A 13,267-nucleotide genomic window follows, 5' to 3' on the forward strand; every position below is an offset into this window, starting at 1 on the left:
TTAAATTAATTAATTATTTTCAGAAAAACAGTATTCATTATTTTTGCACCACACCCAGTGCTCCATGAAATCCGTGCCCTCTATAATACCCACCACCTGGTACCCCAACCTCCCACACCCCCACCACTTCAAACCCCTCAGTTGTTTTTCAGAGTCCATAGTCTCTCATGATTCACCTCCCCTTCCAATTTACCCCAACTCCCTTCTCCTCTCTAACACCCCTTGTCCTCCATGATATTTGTTATGCTCCACAAATAAGTGAAACCATATGATAATTGACTCTCTCTGCTTGACTTATTTCACTCAGCATAATCTCTTCCAGTCCTGTCCATGTTGCTACAAAAGTTGGGTATTCATCCTTTCTGATGGAGGCATAATACTCCATAGTGTATATGGACCACATTTTCCTTATCCATTCATCCGTTGAAGGGCATCTTGGTTCTTTCCACAGTTTGGCGACCGTGGCCATTGCTGCTATAAACATTGGCCCTTCTTTTCACGACATCTGTATTTTTGGGGTAAATACCCAGGAGTTCAATTGCAGGGTCATAGGGAAGTTCTATTTTTTTTATTTATTTTTATTTTTTTATTTTTTATAAACATATATTTTTATCCCCAGGGGTACAGGTCTGTGAATCACCAAGTTTTATTTTTAATTTCTTGAGGAATCTCCACACTGTTCTCCAAAGAGGCTGCACCAACTTGCATTCCCACCAACAGTGGAAGAGGGTTCCCCTTTCTCCACATCCTCTCCAACACATGTTGTTTCCTGTTTTGTTAATTTTGGCCATTCTAACTGGTGTAAGGTGATATCTCAATGTGGTTTTAACTTGAATCTCCCTGAGGGCTAGGGATGATGAACATTTTTTCATGTGTCTGATAGCCATTTGTATGTCTTCATTGGAGAAGTGTCTGTTCATATCTTCTGCCCATTTTTTGGTATGTTTGCCTATTTCGTGTGTGTTGAGTTTGAGGAGTTCATTATAGATCCTGGATATCAACCTTTTGTCTATACTGTCATTTGCAAATATCTTCTCCCATTCCGTGGGTTGCCTCTTTGGTTTTTTGACTGTTTCCTTTGCTGTGCAGAAGCTTTTGATTTTGATGAAGCAACGTGCAACATGGCAGGATACAAAGTCAATGTGCAGAAATCAGTGGCTTTCATATACACTAACAATGAAAATACAGAAAGGGAAATTAGAGAATTGACTCCATTTACTATAGCATCAAGAACCATAAGATACCTGGGAATAAACCTAACAAAAGAGGTAAAGGATCTGTACTTGAGGAACTACAGAACACTCATGAAAGAAATTGAAGAAGACACAAAAAGATGGAAGACCATTCCATGCTCTTGGATTGGAAGAATAAACATTGTTAAAATGTCTATACTGCCTCGAGCAATCTATACTTTTAATGCCATTCCAATCAAAATTCCACCGGTATTCTTCAAAGAGCTGGAGCAAATAATCCAAAAATTTGTATGGAATCAGAAGAGACCCCGAATCACTAAGGAAATGTTGAAAAACAAAAATAAAACTGGGGACATCACGTTACCTGATTTCAAGCTTTACTACAAAGCTGTGATCACCAAGACAGCATGGTACTGGCATAAAAACAGACACATAGACCAGTGGAACAGAGTAGAGAGCCCAGATATGGACCCTCAACTCTATGGTCAATTAATCTTTGACAAAACAGGAAAAAATATACAGTGGAAAAAAGACAGTGTCTTCAATAAATGGTGCTGGGAAAACTGGACAGCTATAAGTAGAAGAATGAAACTCGACCATTCTCTTACACTGTACACAAAGATAAACTCAAAATGGATAAAAGACCTCAACGTGAGACAGGAATCCATCAGAATCCTAGAGGAGAACATAGGCAGTAATCTCTTCGATATCAGCCACAGCAACTTCTTTCAAGATATGTCTCCAAAGGCAAAGGAAACAAAAGCGAAGATGAACTTTTGGGACTTCATCAAAATCAAAAGCTTCTGCACAGCATATCTAAATTCTTAAAAAGAGCCAGTGACAACATTGGCCTGCACTCAACTGCCCAGTTGGGCTCTTGATCTACATGTGATCTGTAGGTCCTTGGGCTTCTCAGCCTCCATGTACTAGTTTTCCAGCTGCAACTCATGAGTGCCCTATAGATGTAAACTCTACAGTGTAGAGCACAGAAAAAAATCCTGGAAACCCAGTTGCCATATATACATTTGCCATGAATTCACTGCCAGACCCTGGGCTACTCACATTACCCTACAAGATCTCAGATTATAAGCCTAGATATTTAGAGCAGTTAAAAGATGTCCTTTTCTTGAAAGTCACTGAGATAGATTTCTCATAGTAAGATTTGCAAAGTCCTGTTGTTTCTTTTTCCATGTAACATCTCTCACATTCTCTAAGACACCAGTCTAGTTCAGACCTTCATTAGTCAACCAGTTTGGATTCCCCCCTAAAACAGAAGCTAGCATAAAGATTTGGATGCAAGCCATTAATTTTTGAAGTGATCCCAGGAAGCACTAAGAAGGACAAGAGAAAGAAGACAGTAAATCAATAAAGAGTGTGAGGATGAGGGGTTCCTGGGCGGCTCAGTCAGTTAAGCAACTGCCTTCAGGTCAGGTTCTGATCCCAGTGTCTTGGGATTGAGCCCTTCAAAGGGCTCCATGCTCAGCCAAGAATCTGCTTCTCTCTCTTCTGCCGCCTACTCAGGCACTCTATCTCTCTCAAACAAATCAATGAAAGCTTAAAAAAAAAAAAAAGAGTGTGAGGGTGAACAGGTAGCTGCTATTGGCAAGTGGGACTCAATCCATTGGAACTCTCTGAAAGATGGTGAGGAACACACCTTAGAGCACTCCCATTTACAGGTGAGAAGCTGGGGAATTTATTAACCAACTCCTTCCACCAATTGGTCCAGAGTTTCTCCCTAGACATTAACTCTCTGCCACTTTTAATTTGCTCCACACTCAAGCTGAGCATGCTCCTGTAACCATTCACTAAAGATAGGAGAGAATTTATCCATAGGTAGGAACTGTATAAGAAGGCCAACAGTGTTTCTCACAATTATCTTCCATCTAGACAACTATGGGACTATCTGTCAATCTCATCTCCTTTAATAAGGTCAATCCTACCCACTGCTACATCTGTGAAGCCAAGGGACCAAGGGTTCCCGTGCATTACGGGACGCATACTCCAATGAATGCAGTCAGTGAATAGAAAGATGGTTGGATGAATGAATGAATGGATGAATGAATGAAATAACTATTATGTCCAAAGCAGCACTATACAGATGAAATCCATATTTATTATCTCTTGCTGCATAAGAAAATGCCCCCAAACTTAGTGCCTTTAGAACAACAAACATTATTATATCAGAGAGTTTCTGAGGGTCAGGAATCCAAGAACAGCTTAAGCAGGTGGTATTGGTTCAGGGTTTTTCATGTGGTTGCTGCCAAGCTGCCTGCTGCAACCACCATCTTAAAGCTTTAATGAGGCTAGAGGCTAGCTGCATTCAGAATGGTTCCTTGTCATGGCCATTGTCGAGAGACTTCAGTTCCCTGCTAACTGTTAGCAGGGAGACTTGTGCCCTAATTCTGTAACTCATACACCATTATTCCCACCTTCCTCTATTTAGAAGTGACTCACCAAAGCCAAACTAGCCCACAAGCAGAGAGAGAAATTCAGCTCCATCTTTTGTAAGGAATGTCAGAGAATTTGTGGATATGCCATAAACCACAATAATGACCACGTTTTCCTCCAAATCCCTGAAACCAACCACATAAAACTTTCTCAGACTGTATTCAAGTCCCTAAGCTTTGTCATTCCAAACATATCCCCCCAGCACTCTTTCATAATCCTTCACATTAATCTAGTTGGTCTGTCTGCTGGACATCACACTTGCATGTTTCTCCCCAATCAGAACATTTCTTGCCACTGTTCTTTGAATAGGAATGTTCTACAGATTTTGGCATAGTCACATCACACCCATCTGTCAAACAGAGCTCAAACTCCACCCTCTCCATGATGCCTTTCCATACTGCTGCCACTGAAATCCTAAAGCACTTCATACCATGTATGACACCAGTCATTTATTTATTACTTCAAATTATATGTCCACATCTTGTCTTTCCCAATTAGACTATAATTTCCTTGAAATAAGGACTGGGTGTATCATATGTTCAAGAATGCTTCCCAAATAACCTAACATTTACTTAATGAGCTAGACCAGGAGTCAAGAAATACTTTCCGTAAAAGGCCATATAGCAAATACTTTAGGTTTTGCAAGCTATATGATCTCCATCACAACTCCACACTGCTGTGTAGTACCACAGTAGCCATAGTCTGTAAACATGTGGGCGTGGCTGTGTTCCAATGAAGCCTTACTTACAAAACAAGCACTTGGCTAGATTTACCGCATGGGCCATGGTTCGGCCAACTCCTGAATGCATAGGTATCATCAACCTTTTGAATGCTAAGATTCAGATATAGTTATTACTGTTAACTACTTTTATATACTTTCATTTGGAATTTTTTTTCTATTGTGGAACTGTGTTATTTTCTGCTGTTTCTACAATCTGGCTGTATTTCCTTTATAATAAGAAAAAGAACATTTTAATTTTAAACATTTTTTGATAGCCTTACAAGTAATTAAGGGAAGAGAGGCTGGGTGAGGTATACACACATAATTATATAATAACCAAGTCCTTAACATTCTTCTAAGACAAGAGTCTCTATTTTATACTTTCTTAGTTCATGTGAAAAGCAACTTTATATTTCCCAGACAACAACTCTATTGTCTACAGTTCTGTGATGGTTAAACAGTAATTTCCATTCAACGCTGAGTTTTAGGCCATTGTTTCATAAAACAGTCTTAATTTCATCTTTGACTCATATACATAAATTATTAGCTTCCTTTATAAGAATAGATATGTATTAATAGTAATAGTTTAAGAATCAGTGACACACAATCATATACATAAATATAATGTTATTATTTAAATAGTGAAGTTGAGTTCAATTAGCGTATAATACAAAAAGAAATAGTTGTCAAGTTTTAATGAGACAGCAAGAGAATGTGAAGATATATATGTTTGAAATGTCAAATTATGGATTTTCATGAAGAAATAATATTGTTCAACAAAATCGCTCCTAAAAAAACTCAACTTCTGACTAACTGAATTTAAATTAAAAAAAAAAAAAACTCAACTCCCCTTTACAACAGTGAACACAAAGCTTGAAAACTACCCTGGTGATAAATGAAACTTGCTGTTTTCAGGGAAATGTCAGGATGCAAACTATACTCTTGTTTGAACAGAGCTAAGAGAGAGGCCACTGTGTGTGTTTGACAGTGACAAATAGCTTCCAAAGAAATTGAGACAGCATCTGCCCATCCCTGCCTTCAGAGAACCTGTTTTGCGGGCTGTCAAACCTTTGGCCTCCTTTCAATGTGTCTCAAGTGATCATGGGAAATGATTGTGAATTGCTTACTGTCTTCAAATTTACACAGACCCCTTCACTGCAAATATTTCATGCCACCTTAAACCCCATATATGAGAAAAGTATTTCTTGAAATGTAATTAAGAAATAAATGTTGAAGACTTTCAACCAGTTTTTTTTTTTGATACATACAGTTTATTTTCTGAAATGCAAGTGAAACTATTTTTATGGTAAACTGGCCCTCACCTCCCATTTTTTTTTGTTGAGGCATAATTGACATACAACATTATATTAGTTTCAGATATAGGACTTGGTGATTTGATATTTGTATATATTGTGAAATAATCAATACAATAAGCCTACTTAACATCCATCACCATACATAGTTATAGAATTATTTTTTCTTATGATGAGAGCTTTTAAGATTCACTCTCTTAGCAACTTTCAAATATGCAGAACAGTAATATTAATCATAGTTACCATGTTGTACATTACATTCCCAGGACTTATTTATTTATAACTGGAAGTTTGTATTTTTTGACCACCTTCACCCATTTCACTCATATCCCAACCTCTACCTCTGGAAACCACCAAGCTGTTCTCTACATCTGTGAGTTTGTCTGTTTTTAAGTTGTTTGCTTTTGTATTTAGATTCTACATATAAGTGATATTATATAGTATTTGTCTTTTTCTCTCTGACTTAATTCATTTAGCATAATGCCCTCAAGGTCCATCCACATTGTTGCAAATGGCAAGATCTCATTGCCCCCCACTTTCTTTTAAAAGATTTTATTTATTTACTTTACAGACAGAGATCACAAGTAGGCAGAGAGCAGGCAGACAGAGAGAGGGGGAAGCAGGCTCCATGCCAAGCAGAGAGCCTGATGCAGGGCTCAATCCCAGGACCCTGGGATCCTCATAACCCACTGAGCCACCCAGGCACCCCTCATTCCTTTTTTAAATGACAGAATAATATTCCATTGTATATATAGTCCACAGTGTCTTTATTCAGTCATCTGTCGATGGACATTTAGGTTGTTTCTGTATCTTGTCTATTGTAAATAATGTTGCAATAAACATAGGAGTACATGTATCTTTTTGAGTGTTTTTGTTTCTTGCAGATAAATATCCAGAAGTGGGGTTGCTGGATCAGATGATAGTTCTATTTTTAATTTCTTAAGGAACCTCCACTACTGTGTTCCATGATAATCATATCAATTTATGTTCTCACCTATAGTGCACAAGGGTTTCCCTTTCTCCACATCCTTGCCAATATGTGTTGTTTCTTACCTCTTTCTTTCAACCAGTTTTGACAATCTCCTCTATCTTTGCTGACAACAGCTCCTCCTTGGTTGTCTGTGGAACTTTGAGGAAAGGCTATCTAAGCCTCAGTATCTCAAGGTCACCAGAATTTAAAAAAGGGGGGGGGATGTTTATCTCACAAGTGAGAAAATAAATACTTGGGTCAAATTCTGTGACCACTGATTGCAAATGATGGACCAAATTTGCTGAGTTAGTAGCTCTGGAGAATGACGGGAGAATCTATCCTTTTTTTATTTTTTAATAATACGGTGAAAGATTTCTATTCTAATTATAGGACTATTTCTAGTCTAATTATATGACTATCTCATCAACAAGAAAATTGATAAATTGTGGTTTATTTTTACATTATAATATGGCACACAATAAAAAAGTGCAAACCACTGGTACATGGCATCTTACAGACATGATCTTGACCAGAAGAAGACAGTCACAAGAGTACTAACAATATGATTCCATTTATGTGAAGTTGAAGAACAGGCAGACTACCTTGTGATGATGGAATTCTGGATGGTGGTTAATTCTGGGTGGACATGAGATTAAAGTGGGAAGGAGCTTTATGGATTCTCCACCTTGGTAGTAATCACATAGACCAATATAAATTCATAAAAAATCATCAGGCCATATGATTAAGACTAGTGCACCATATGTACTTTACTGAACCTATGCTAATGCTCAATTTATTAAATCCTGAAAATGAAATATTAAGAGATTATAAATAATTCTAAAATAAAAGACAGTAACTGTAGAAAAATCTAACAGGATGCCAGTAAATCAGTTAGTGGGAGTACAAACTTGGGAATGTAAGTGGAGGACAGAGGAAAACAGAGGAAAGAAGAGATAAGAGTGGAAGCAGGAAAGGAAAGCATTAACTATGAGCGAAAAATAGGAATAATTAGCTATGTGCTTTACCTTCACTGAATCTCATGTGACCTGCGATTTCTTCATGTCTAGCTTTTAATTTCCTATTTTCTTTTTTCTAAGATTATATTAATTTATTTTAGAGAGAGGGGAGAGGAGTAGTGTTGGGAGAGAGGGACAGAAAGAGAGGGAGAGAAACTCAAGCAGATTCCCTGCTAAGCACAGAGCCCAACGCAGATCTCCATCTCAAAACACTGAGATCATGACCTAAGCCAAAACCAAGAGTCTCATGTTTAACCAACTGAGCAACCCAGGCACCCCTAATCTCCTATTTTCTAATCACCCCCCCAAAAAATGTAAGGAAGAAGCAACTGACCTTGTGATCATAAATCAAAACATACTAGAAAAACACAAAAATTCAGTCAGTACAGTAATGGTCAAGGCAGGCTAAAAGACAACCCAGAAACAAGGACCTTCACTTTAATTTAATACAGTTGGTCCCCACATTACTATGGTTCGACTTAGGATTTTTCAACTTCATGATGGTGCAAAATAAAAATACACACTTAGTAAAAATTGCACTTGGAATTTTGATCTTTTCCTAGGCTAGCAAAATGCAGTATGATTGTCTCTTGTATTGCTGGGCAGTGGCAGCAGCTGCAGCTCCCAGTTATCCAATGCAGTCATGAGGATTAACAACTGAGATAGAGAAAGATATGAATGAAGGGGCACCTGGATGGCTCAGTTGGTTAAGCATCTGCCTTCAGCCCAGATCATGATCTAAGAATCAAACCTCACACTGGGCTCCTTACTCATCAGGAAGTCTCCTTCTCCCTTCCCCCTCTGCCTGCTCACTCCCCCTGCTTGTGCTCTTTCTGTCAAATAAACAAAAACAAAAACAAAACTTTAAAAAAAAACCAATTCTATCCCCATGCAAGCCATTCTGTTTGTCACTTTCAGTACAATATTCAAAAAATTGCATGAGAGTCAACACTTTGTTTCAAAATTAGCTTTGTGTTAGTTGAAGATGGGAACTAAGATGGCTCTGTAATAGGAGGACCCATACTTGCTTCATCCCTTGAATGAATCTGAACACCCTCTGAATACCCAAGAAATCTACCTAAAGACTAACAGAACAGACTGCACTATAGAGGGGAGAAGAAGCACATCAAAGAAGATAGAAAGAATAGAGATGTGGTTTGGAGGAACACTCACATCTTAGTGAGAGGCTTAACATGGTTGTTGGCAGGAAGTCTCAGTTCTTAACCACGTGGACCTCTTCATAGGGTTGCGTGCGTGTCCTCATGACATAGTAGCTAGCATCCCCCCAGAGCACATGATCCAAAAGAAGCAATGCAGAGTCACAATATCATTTATGACCTAACCTCAGAAGTCACATGCTGTCATTTGTATAGAATCCTGTTAGTAACGTAGTTACTCAAAGGAATATGTGCACCCGAGTGTTTATAGCAGTAATGTCTTCAATAGCCAAACTATGGAAAGAACCTAGATGCCCATCAACAAATGAATGGATAAAGAAGATGTGATACACACACACACACACACACACACACACACACATACACACACGATGGAATACTATGCAGCCATCAAAAGAAATAAAATCCTGCCATTTGCAACAACATGGATGGAACAGAGGGTTAGCAAAGTGGGTCAATCAGAGAATGACAGTTATCATATATCTCTCTGATATGAGGAATTTGAGAGGCAGGATGGGGGTTCCTGGGAGGAAGGGAGGGAAAAATGAAACAAGATGGGACCAGGGAGGGAGAAAAACCATAAGAGACTCTTAATCTCAGAAAACAAACTGAGGGCTGCTGGGGTAAGTGGGGGGACAGGGTGGCTGGGTGATGGACATTGGAGAGGGTATGTGCTATGGTGAGTGCTGTGAATTGTGTAAAACTGATGATTCACAGACCTATACCCCTGAAACAAATAATACATTATATATTAATTTTTTTTAATTTTTTAAAAAAGAATCCTCTGTGTTGTTCCTTATGCTCCACAAGTAAATGAAACCATACACAGAGGACATTGGCAAATGGAAAGAATGGCGTTGGGGGATATCAGAGGGGGAGACAAACCATGAGAAACCATGAGAGACTGTGGACCCTGAGAAACAAACTGAGGGTTTTGGAGGGGAGAGGGGTGGGTTTTGGGTAAGCCTGGTGGTGTTTATTAAGGAGGGCACATATTGCATGGAGCACTGGGTGTGTTGCATAAACAATGAATTTTGGAACACTGAAGAAAACTAAAATTAAATTAAATTTTTAAAAAAAGAATCCTGTTAGTAACACAGGTCAGCCCTTTTCAGTGGTGGAAGGGCTACATAAGCATATAAGCCCCTGGAGGAGAATCAGTGGGGGCTGTCTTGGAGGCTGTCCATCATGGGGATCTTCAAGGACGGCAAGGTGGTTTCACTGGAAAACCACAGACAATTACAATGTTTTGTTTTCCTTCATGAAATTTATTTACTCATTTAGCCAATGTTTTGAATTTTTTCTGTCAGATTTTTGTTTGCTAAATCTCTTCACACCATCCTGGGAGTCATTTCTTCAAAGACTAAGCAACAAATTCTTTTCTTGCTTGACGGTGTTGGGACCCTGATGGTTTCTGAGCCAACAAGCACGTATGTGTATGTATAGAGTCTAGAGACAAGATGGCAAATTTTTGGTGTCCTCAGATAAAACCAGATCCTAAGGAGAAGCACTCATTTGACCTGTGGCCTCTTTGTCTCTTTCAGATGGTAAATTACTCAACTTCCCATATATTCCTTTCCAATTCAGCATAAGTTGCTTTGGGTTAAGTTAACTGTTAGTGCCATCATTCACCTGATAGAAACTGAGTGCCAGTTACCGCCAGAACTCCCTGCCAGGTGTTAGATACTCAGGGCTTAAATACGCACACATGCTAAGGAAAATAGGTAGCAGGTGACATACAGAGAGTTCCAAAGTCTTTTAACCTCAGCAATGTAGAATTCCTGTGGACATCTACATTTTAAGTTAGAGGATTGCAGTCTAATTTTCTAACAGTGAGTCATTTCCATTGCCGTGACAGTAGACCTGTGTCCTGAGATAAGTAATATTTCAAGTCACCGCCCTGAATGAGGCCACTTGACAAAGACGCAATCTGGCACATAGTTTTCAAGTTCTTCTTCCAAAAATCCATAGATCTCACTCCTTGAGGTTTCAGGCATCAGAACTGATGAAAAAACAAGGTGGTCTTAGGAGATGCCAGTGGATCAGCCCCCAAGCTCTCTTGAGGAACTGTTTTGAAGTCTCCCATAATATAATTTGTGTTGAACAGTAACCTGATGCTGTATGTATTTTGTGACCAATACTGGGAAAAGGATATGAGGAATGTGGGGGAAATATCTATTTTATTTCTATTTCAGGTAGCACCTTTCTCCAAGGAGCTCAGGAGCTGCATGAACACATGTTATCATTATATGTGGAGCTTCTGTTTTCATGTGTTTGTCTGAATTTTTCAGTTCTGTTTCCACTGTGGTTTCTTTTTTTCCTGTCTTTCTGCTGTTGCTACTTGCAGTTATAATGTTCTGGTATATCCATTTACTAATGTGACTCGAGACTTAAGTTTTAGGAAGTTAGAATACCAAGATCGCATGCTTTAAAAAGAATATTTGTATATTACCACACCCTGGTTATTCAGCCTTTTGTATATTGTATGTTAAATAAATGCATGGGCATGCTAGGAAATATAAATAGCATGCCTTGCTTATATCAAAGTGCCAGTAAATGTACATCCGGTCATTGGGAGCAAAAAAAAAAAAAAAAAGCCTGAAAAATAGGGACAGGTGTTCTTCCTATGAAGGACTGGTTCAGAGAATGACATGTAACCCAACAGCGATCAAGATAATAGCTTTAGTAGGTGATTTGGCAGTAGCTGGACAGGAAGATGTAGATTGGATCTGAAGCCAGGACAGGCCTCCTAGGCCTGCCCCAAACTGGAAAAACCCACACATTCATGGGTCCTGAAACCAACTCCAGCTGGGAAGCTAGGTCTCCATGCCTAGGTCTTCAGAAGAGTGGAAGGAGGATAAGCACATCCCGGGCTGTTTACAGCATGGGAGCGAGGAGGTCGTGGCACAGCCTCCTGATGATGAGAGAGCTGGCACAAGAAAGGAGAAGGTGGAGTCTGAGTTTGGGTTTTCTTTGTTCAGTTTGTTTCTGCTGTTCAGGCCCAGTATCTGCAGTATTGGGCAGTACAGACCTAAAAACAAAACAGCAAGCTCTTGTGAACCACATTAGCTCTTTCCTTTGGGGAAGAGTAAGCAAGAGAGAGGCTGACAGTTTCCATTCCATGATTGATCCTCCTGAAAAGCAAGATATCATGTGAGGAGGGCAAAATTGCCCATCTTACATGCATTTGACAAAAGATGGGGTCATTGAAGAGACTGTTTAGTTATTGACATTTTTAAGGAACGTGGGCATTACTTCAGCCTCCATCTTGACAATGGCCATTAGTCAGCTGCCATGACATTTGGAGGAGAAATGAGGAAAATAACCAGCACCATGTTGTCATAAGCTGTTTGGTGGCCACTAAAAAGTAATCTTATGGTTTGACCTCCTCCACCAAATAACAGACTGGCTTCTCCCTTCATTCTACTCACTGCTTCCCCTTCCACGCCCAGGCCTGAGACCACATTCTCTATTCAGCCTCAAACTAAGATCAAACTTCTAGCCATGTTGGTGATGTCTGTTGGTTCATTTCCTACAAAAGGAAAATGGTAACTGAGGAGCTGTGTGGCTTATACTTCCTGGTATTATGAATAAAGCACTTATGTGCTTAGTTCCTTTTAGGTCAAGCCAATTGTCTTTCAGGCCCAAGGTACAATTTGCCTCACTTCGTACATGTCCCAAAGGCAATAAATATCCTAGTCCTGTTTTCTAAGTCAGCTGACTGCTAGACACCAGTATCACCTGAAAATCTTCCTGCCACAGGTACCTCTTCATATGGGGAAGAGTGGTGTGGGGGTGCAGCGTTGTTACATGTGAGGCCTCAAGTCTTAGGTTCTGTCCACAAATGAATGATGAATGTGACTGCCTTCATCAGAAGTGTGGCTTCAGCCAAGCTCAGGATGAGAACAGAGGTTTAGGTGACCAAACAAGCTAGCTGACCCCTGCCAGCACTGCAGCCACCACTCAGCTGGCTCCTCCTCTGCCTGCTAACACATCCAAACACTCTCCTCATTGTCTTGGCAGAGGTGTCAGTCCTTAGATGTGTTTGCCACAGGGAGCTGTGGAGTCCTGGATGAAGAGCTGGCCAGATTTTGGTTCTGCACATAACTAGACATGTCAACTCCAGAAAATCATTTGATGCTCTGTGCCTGAGACTCGCGACCTGCAAGATGAGGGTAAGTGAGAACTTTTTCTAAAAAACATATACAGGGGTAACTGGTTGGTTCAGTCATTGAACATCTGCCTTCAGCTCAGGTCATGATCCCAGGGTCCTGGGATAGAGCCCCACATCAGGCTCCCTGCTCAATGGGAAGCCTGCTTCTCCCTCTCCCTCTCCCCCTGCTTATGTTCTCTCTCTCACCATCCCTCTCTTTCTCTGTCAAACAAATACATAAAATTTCAAACAAAAAACAATATATATATATATAT

General features: G+C 39.7%; 1 long non-coding RNA gene across 3 annotated transcripts in view; it reads right to left on the reverse strand.

Moving 5' to 3' along the window:
* LOC309872129 overlaps positions 1 to 8,922 on the reverse strand; it is an 88,431-nt gene extending 79,509 nt beyond the window's left edge. The window contains exon 1 of one of the 3 annotated variants that reach the window (XR_014315680.1): positions 8,835 to 8,922. This is a non-coding gene — a long non-coding RNA (uncharacterized lncRNA). The remainder of the gene's footprint in view (positions 1 to 8,834) is intronic. The other 2 variants (XR_014315681.1, XR_014315682.1) reach the window with 2 other exon arrangements.
* Between the last annotated feature and the right edge of the window lie 4,345 nt (positions 8,923 to 13,267).

The sequence above is a fragment of the Mustela nivalis genome (genome assembly GCF_964662115.1).
Source record: "Mustela nivalis genome assembly, chromosome: 8".
NCBI lineage: Eukaryota > Metazoa > Chordata > Mammalia > Carnivora > Mustelidae > Mustela > Mustela nivalis.